At 42.4% G+C, this 6,792-nt stretch overlaps 1 non-coding gene across 1 annotated transcript; it reads left to right on the top strand.

Moving 5' to 3' along the window:
* The first annotated feature begins 6,103 nt into the window (after positions 1-6,103).
* LOC118758059 (U1 spliceosomal RNA) lies at positions 6,104-6,266 on the top strand. Its single transcript, XR_004995514.2, has one exon. It is a non-coding gene; the product is annotated as a U1 spliceosomal RNA (small nuclear RNA).
* Positions 6,267-6,792: the final 526 nt, after the last annotated feature.

Below are 6,792 nucleotides of genomic sequence, written 5' to 3'. Positions count from 1 at the left end.
GCATGGCAATGTCTCTCATGTTACCGGCTGAGGTGCCACTGATATTACAGTTTATCATCTGACGTAAGGAGTACCGATGCTTACTCAACATCTCCTTACTGGCTTGGAACTTACTTCTACAGCATCAGAATTAGACAAACTGCAAGCATCTGATAGCCACGTTGATGCAAAAGTAGTTCCCCTGTTTTGTTGTTTGTCTCAATTCTTTACTATTTCTTCCTGCATATTTTGATGATGCTCAGTTCATCAATTTTTTTTAAAGATTTATTTATTTTTATTGGAAACACAGATATACAGAGAGGAAGATCTTCTGTCTGACAATTCACTCCCCAAGTGGCCGCAATGGCTGGAGCTGAGCCAACCTGAAGGCAGGAGTCAGTAGCCTCTTCTGGGTCTTCCACTTGGATACAGGGTCCCAACGCTTTGGGCTATCCTCAACTGCTTTCCCAGTTCGAAGCAGGGAGCAGGATGGGAAGTAGGGTCGCAGGGATTAGAACCTGCGCCCATATGGGAACCCAGGGTGTTCAAGGCAAAGATTTTAGCCACTAGGTTGTCGGGCAGTGCTCAATTACTTTTCTTAATGGATCAGGTTTTTGTTGTCATAGAAAAGATTTTCTTTCCCCAAATCACAAACACTTGCTCCTAGGTTTCTCTGAGAAGCTTTGTGTAGTTTTTTTACAGTTCATTTGGGTTCATGACCCATTTTTAATTAATTTCAAGATATGGGCTGAAGTTAACTGTTTACAAGTATTGTATATCCGTAATATCATTTGTTGCAAAGATTTATTTCTCCCACTGAATTGCTTGGAGATTGTGTTTGAGAAAAATCAAGCTTTTGGACTTTTTCTGTTCCATTGGCTCATATGCCTATGTGCTAAAACCACACCTTCTCAGTTACTGCAGCTTTACAATATATTTTGACCGGGAGCAACTCAAGATGGTGGAATAGGGTAAGGACACATTTAAACAGATGGAGAAACACTTAATCAGGATAAAGCAGAGAAGACACATTCCAGGAAATAGGAGAGGGCAGAACTACCTGGAGACTGACAGACACAGGAACGCAGCAAAAACAATGGTGTGGTGTTGCAGTGACTGATATACTCCAGCAGCATTCACCTAACAGTGATCTGAATTCCACCAGCAGCTGGAACTCCACCAGCAACCAGGTGGGAAGAGACTTTCACTGCGAGCTTGGGAGGTGAATACAGACAAAGAACTGTCCGTCCTGCTGGTTTGTTTAATTTGACCAGGAGCAGAGACAGAGTGGCAGATCTCATATGGGCAGTCCGGGAACAGGGTTGATTCCATAGCCAGGTCAGCCCCCTAGAGCTGAATTGGGCGCCATTTTACGTAAGGAGGCAAAGGCAAGAGAAAGGACTGAGCATGCGCTGAGCTGGGAGTGAACCATTTCTGATTCAGTGAACTGATCAACGTGGCATTCTACAGGTTCCACCCAAGCAGGTCTGGGTAGCCCTCAGATCTGATGGCCAGCAGATCAAGAACTCTAGTAGTGTTACATCAGGCGCCATTTTGTACAGTGTGGCAAAAGTTTTAGGACTGCAGGGGACAACAGTGAACTGCACATGTGCTGAGCTCACAAGAACTCACTAAGTTCAATGGATTGCAGTGGTCGCACAGGAAAATAATACCAATTGTGGCATTCTACGGGTCAAAATAGGTCCGTGTGGCACCAGACCTAACGGCAAACAGGTTCTGGCAAGATCAGCACCAACAACAACCTAGCTATATAGGACACCTGGTATCTCCCTAATCCTGGGACCTGCTCAACCGGAAGTAGGAGAAAGGTTGTAGAGACAATGGTGCAGCCTCAGCATGGTGTAACAGGAGGTGGAGACTGGTGAGCCAGGAGCTGGGCTACACAGACCATGGTGGAAATCTAACATAAGAACCCAGACCTGGAACTTGCTGGAGGCAGTGGCACAAGTGGCTGCAAGCAAAGAAACGTGTACCAACTGTAATAAGTGAAATCAAACTGTAGACCTGTGGGTGACAGAGCTTAGAAACCTTCCCTAAGGAGAAAAATCTGATAACTATAAGTACAATGACCAGGAGCAAAAGAAGAGACAGAGGTACAATGAATATTACTGAAGACTCCCCTGTAAAGGAGCAAAAACCCTATGCCAGCCTCAGAGTTAACTGAGGAAGACATCGAGAAAATGGGGGACACAGAATTCAAAAAACTCATTTTAAAGCTTCTGATCAACAATGAGAAACACATATAAGAGTTCAAAGGATTTAAGGAGTATGTTAAGTAGGAAATAGCAGCAATAAAGCAAATCGAGGCTGATATATCAGAAATGAAGAATACAGTGGTACAAATGAAAAGTACAGTGGAGAGTCTCCAAAATAGAATGAATGAAGCAGAAGAAAGAATCTTAAAATTGGAAAATATTTCCTGTCACCAAAGGGAAGCAAACAAAAAGCTGGAAGCAGAGATGGATCAGGCCAAAAGAAAAATTATTCAAGAATTGAAAGACACTATTAAGAGGCCTAATATAAGAGTTATGGGAGTCCCAGAAGGTGCAGAAAGAGGAACTGGTTTTACAAATATATTTAATGAAATAATAAAGGAAAATTTCCCTAATCTGGAGAAAGAATTGGGAAACAACATCCAGGAGGGGCACAGAACTGCCAACAGGCTTGACCAAAACCGATCTTTATCATGACACATGAGAATCAAGCTCTCTTCAATTGAACATAAGGAAAAGATCCTTAAATGTACACATGAAAAAAAAATCAATTGACATATAAAGGAATGCCAATTAAACTCAGAGGAGACCTCTCAGAGGAAACTCTACAGGCCGGAAGAGAATGGAGTGACACATTCCAGATTCTAAAAGAAAAAATCGTTGGCCCAGGATAACATATCCAGCAAAGCTTTCTTTTGTCTTTGAAAATGAAATAAAATTCTTCCACAGTAAAGAAAAGTTAAAAGAATATGCCTCGGGCCCGGAGGCGTGGCCTAGCGGCTAAAGTCCTCGCCTTGAAAGCCCCGGGATCCCATATGGGCGCCGGTTCTAATCCCGGCAGCTCCACTTCCCATCCAGCTCCCTGCTTGTGGCCTGGGAAAGCAGTCGAGGACGGCCCAATGCATTGGGACACTGCACCCGCGTGGGAGACCCAGAAGAGGTTCCTGGTTCCCGGCTTCGGATCGGCGCGTACCGGCCCGTTGCGGCTCACTTGGGGAGTGAAACATCTGATGGAAGATCTTCCTCTCTGTCTCTCCTCCTCTCTATATATCCGGCTTTCCAATAATAATAAAATCTTTAAAAAAAAAAAAAAAAGAATATGCCTCTTCCAAACAGAGAAGAGGAATAGCACCCGACAAAACCAAAGCCAAATGTGAAGAACATCCCAGCAAAATGACAACAGAATGCTAAATCAATGAACAACCCATTCCTAAAATAACAAGACCAAATTGCCACCTATACGTATTAATCCTGAGTGTAAATGGCTTAAGCTCAATCAAACGTCACAGATTAGTAGACTGGATTAAAAAACAAAACCCATCTATTTGTTGCCTACGGAAGACACATTTCACCAACAAAAATCAGCAGAAATTACAACTAATGGTTTTTGATTTGTTTTTGTTAATTTCATCTCTACAAAGCAGTTTCTTCTCATTAAATTCTTCAATGACTCATAGACCATACAGTAGCATCATTTTCTTCAAGAACGTTCTTGATTTTCTTTTTCATTTCTTCAGCAACACATGAGTTATTCAGTAGCATGTTCTTTAACTTCATGGTGTTGTTAATTTCTTTTTTCTTCCTGTTGCTGGTTTTGTTTTGTGTCTTTTCATTTAAAGGGATGTATAGTAGCTGTGTAATGGAGACTGTCATATCTAATAACATGTTATTTAACTTCATGGCATTTTAAATTTCTATTGTTCTTCCTATTGTTGATTTTGTACTGTGAATTTTCATTTAAGAGGATGTACAGTAACTGTGAAAGGGAGACTAACATATCCAGATGTGAGGATACAATGTAGCATGCATCTCTACTTCCAGACAAAGAAGGACTCCCAATGAAAATGTTTACTGGGCCCGGAGGCGTGGCCTAGCGGCTAAAGTCCTCGCCTTGAAAGCCCCGGGATCCCATATAGGCTCAGGTTCTAATCCCGGCAGCTCCACTTCCCATCCAGCTCCCTGCTTGTGGCCTGGGAAAGCAGTTGAAGATGGCCCAATGCATTGGGACCCTGCACCCGCGTGGGAGACCTGGAAGAGGTTCCTGGTTCCCAGCTTTGGATCGGCGCGCATCGGCCTGTTGCGGCTCACTTGGGGAGTGAATCATCGGACGGACGGAAGATCTTCCTCTCTGTCTCTCCTCCTTTCTGTATATCTGACTTTGTAATAAAAAGAAATCTTTAAAAAAAAAAAAAAAAGAAAATGTTTACTATATCTTGACAATAGGATTCTGGACTCTCTGCCACTGTCCATGCCCGCAATGATGGACATATGACTGTGCTTGAAGAACTATACTTTAGTAATGATATAGAGAAACTAGGTGGGTGGGTGACTGGGAAGGGGATAATGGAAATCCCAGGAGCCTATGAAACTGTATCATAAAATGATAATAATAATAATAATAATAATACATTTAAAAAGATTTAAAAAGAAAAAAAAACAATATATTTTGATCTGGTCATATGTGTCCTCCAGTGTTGTTCTCAATTTTCAAGACTGTTTTGGGTCCTTTCCATATACATTATATGGTCAGCAGAGTGAGAATGGGCAAGCACATAGTTATGGAAATCAGTAACAGCGTTTTCACATGTCAGAGGTTCAGGACCATGTGCTTTCTTTATGTGTTAAGCCTATAATAGTATAATATTTGTAGAATATCCATATGCATCTATTGTTGTTGCTAAATTCTACAAGTGCCCCTAAAGAGTTACCTTATGTCTTTCCGTAATGTCTGCTCAGATTTTAAGCACATATGATTATTTCTTCAAGAAAGGAAAACATGGGGTAAACCGTATGAACCTAACAGGGTAAAAACACTCAGAATTGCAGGATGAAACACTTCCCCTGAGGTGCTATCTGTAACCCAGGTAAGGAGAAAACTTTGTGCAGCACAACAAAATGAAATGATGAGAAACAAGTCATGAATGAGTAATGTGATAGGCAGCATTATTTTGTTACAAGGGTCACTGCACAAGTGCCTCTCTCATGATTACATAAGCTGCAGAATCACACAGCTATTTGTGAAACATATTTGCTAAAGAATATTCTTTATTTTTAAAAACATGTCAATGTGCCTGAACCATGATTTAAAACTTGTGTGATGACAAGCCACATCCCATTTGACCAAACACAGCCTTTGGGTTACTAATCTGTGGTTGGAAAAAAAAGAAGAGGACATTTAGGTTGTCCTTTCTCCTTCGCTTCCACATCATCACTCTCAGGAGCAGCCATCAGCTGACACAGGGAAATGACAAAAGGCAGAAAGGAGAAGATTGTTCCGCTTGATTGTGCTTCTTCGCACCTCATTCTCGCTCTGGATGTTCCAAGCCAGTTGTACCTGGGGTGGAGAGCCTGGGATCCCTCTGTGGCTTACCCAGTGGACCTGTTCACCTTGTCTTCACTCAGGCTCCCTGATCCCTCATGTCCTCAAAGACCCTGTGCCTATAGGGTATCGCGAAGGCTCCACGCCAACGAGGTAGCAAGCAGCAGCAGGGCACATGACTGTTGGTGGCTCTCACACACATGCAGCAGCCTCTAAAGAGACTTTATCTACTAAACACGCAAAGAGGAAGCTATTAGCAAGTTCAAGATGGTGACAGCAAAACATTAAGTAACACACAGGGTCCTTCCTGGCTGACTACACAGATTCCACGTCCTTGTGGCCAGCAATGGTTTCTTTTCCCCAGGCTAACTATGAAGCACTTCATGATTGATAGTTTCCACAAGGTTCATTTATACCCTCACTGTGGTAACACACTGGATACACCCTAGGTTTAGGGTGTAATCACATCTGCCTGGCATTTCAGTGATGTTTCTTCTTTTGTGTGATATTGAAGAATTTACTTTGACTTTCTTCACCTCAATTTCCTTAAATGTGAAAACACAGGTGGATAATACTTACCTGGAAGAGGAGACACCATGATCACAACAGTGGTTTCCCCAGGGCGAGGCTTATCCACTGCACTCCGGATGTGCTGACCCTGCAATTTCCTCAAATGTGGGAAACTCAACTGCATAGTTTGTGGTAGTGGGGGACTGCGTTCACACTCTCCTCTGTAAACAAACAAACAAACAAACAAACAAATCACAGGTTTATAACAGCACCTGCTCCAATAGAAGGCACAGGTTGTGGCCACTTCTTGCAATGAACAAAGAAGTGCCTCGAACAAAACAAATGGGGTTATTTTTATAGCAAGTATCTATGGGAGAATAAATAGCTACATGACAGTGAACAAATATGCATTGAGGGGCATTCCAAGTGACACAGAGCAGAAAGGCAATAAAGATTTACAATGCACAGGCTCGAGATTCTGATTCTATCACTTCAATGTAGACAGTAGTAAAACAGCATGCCTCAGGGGTAGCTGTCCTTTCCACGGATCTTTAAAACTCCAAGATCCTACCTAAATTCCAGTTGGCTTCCTGGTGTTCCAAGGAGCAGAGTTTTTTCCTGATAGGGTGCAGCTGTTTCTTTAGAGATTCCAGACTTCCAAGAATACAGTCACCTTTACAATTAACCCTTCCACACAGTGCAATTGTGGAGAGCAGGGGCAACATACATCCGGTTCTAGGAGTTCTGCAA

Source organism: Ochotona princeps, chromosome 12 (assembly GCF_030435755.1).
Source record: "Ochotona princeps isolate mOchPri1 chromosome 12, mOchPri1.hap1, whole genome shotgun sequence".
In the NCBI taxonomy this organism is placed as follows: Eukaryota; Metazoa; Chordata; class Mammalia; order Lagomorpha; family Ochotonidae; genus Ochotona; species Ochotona princeps.
This window is presented reverse-complemented; position numbering and strand designations above follow the sequence as displayed.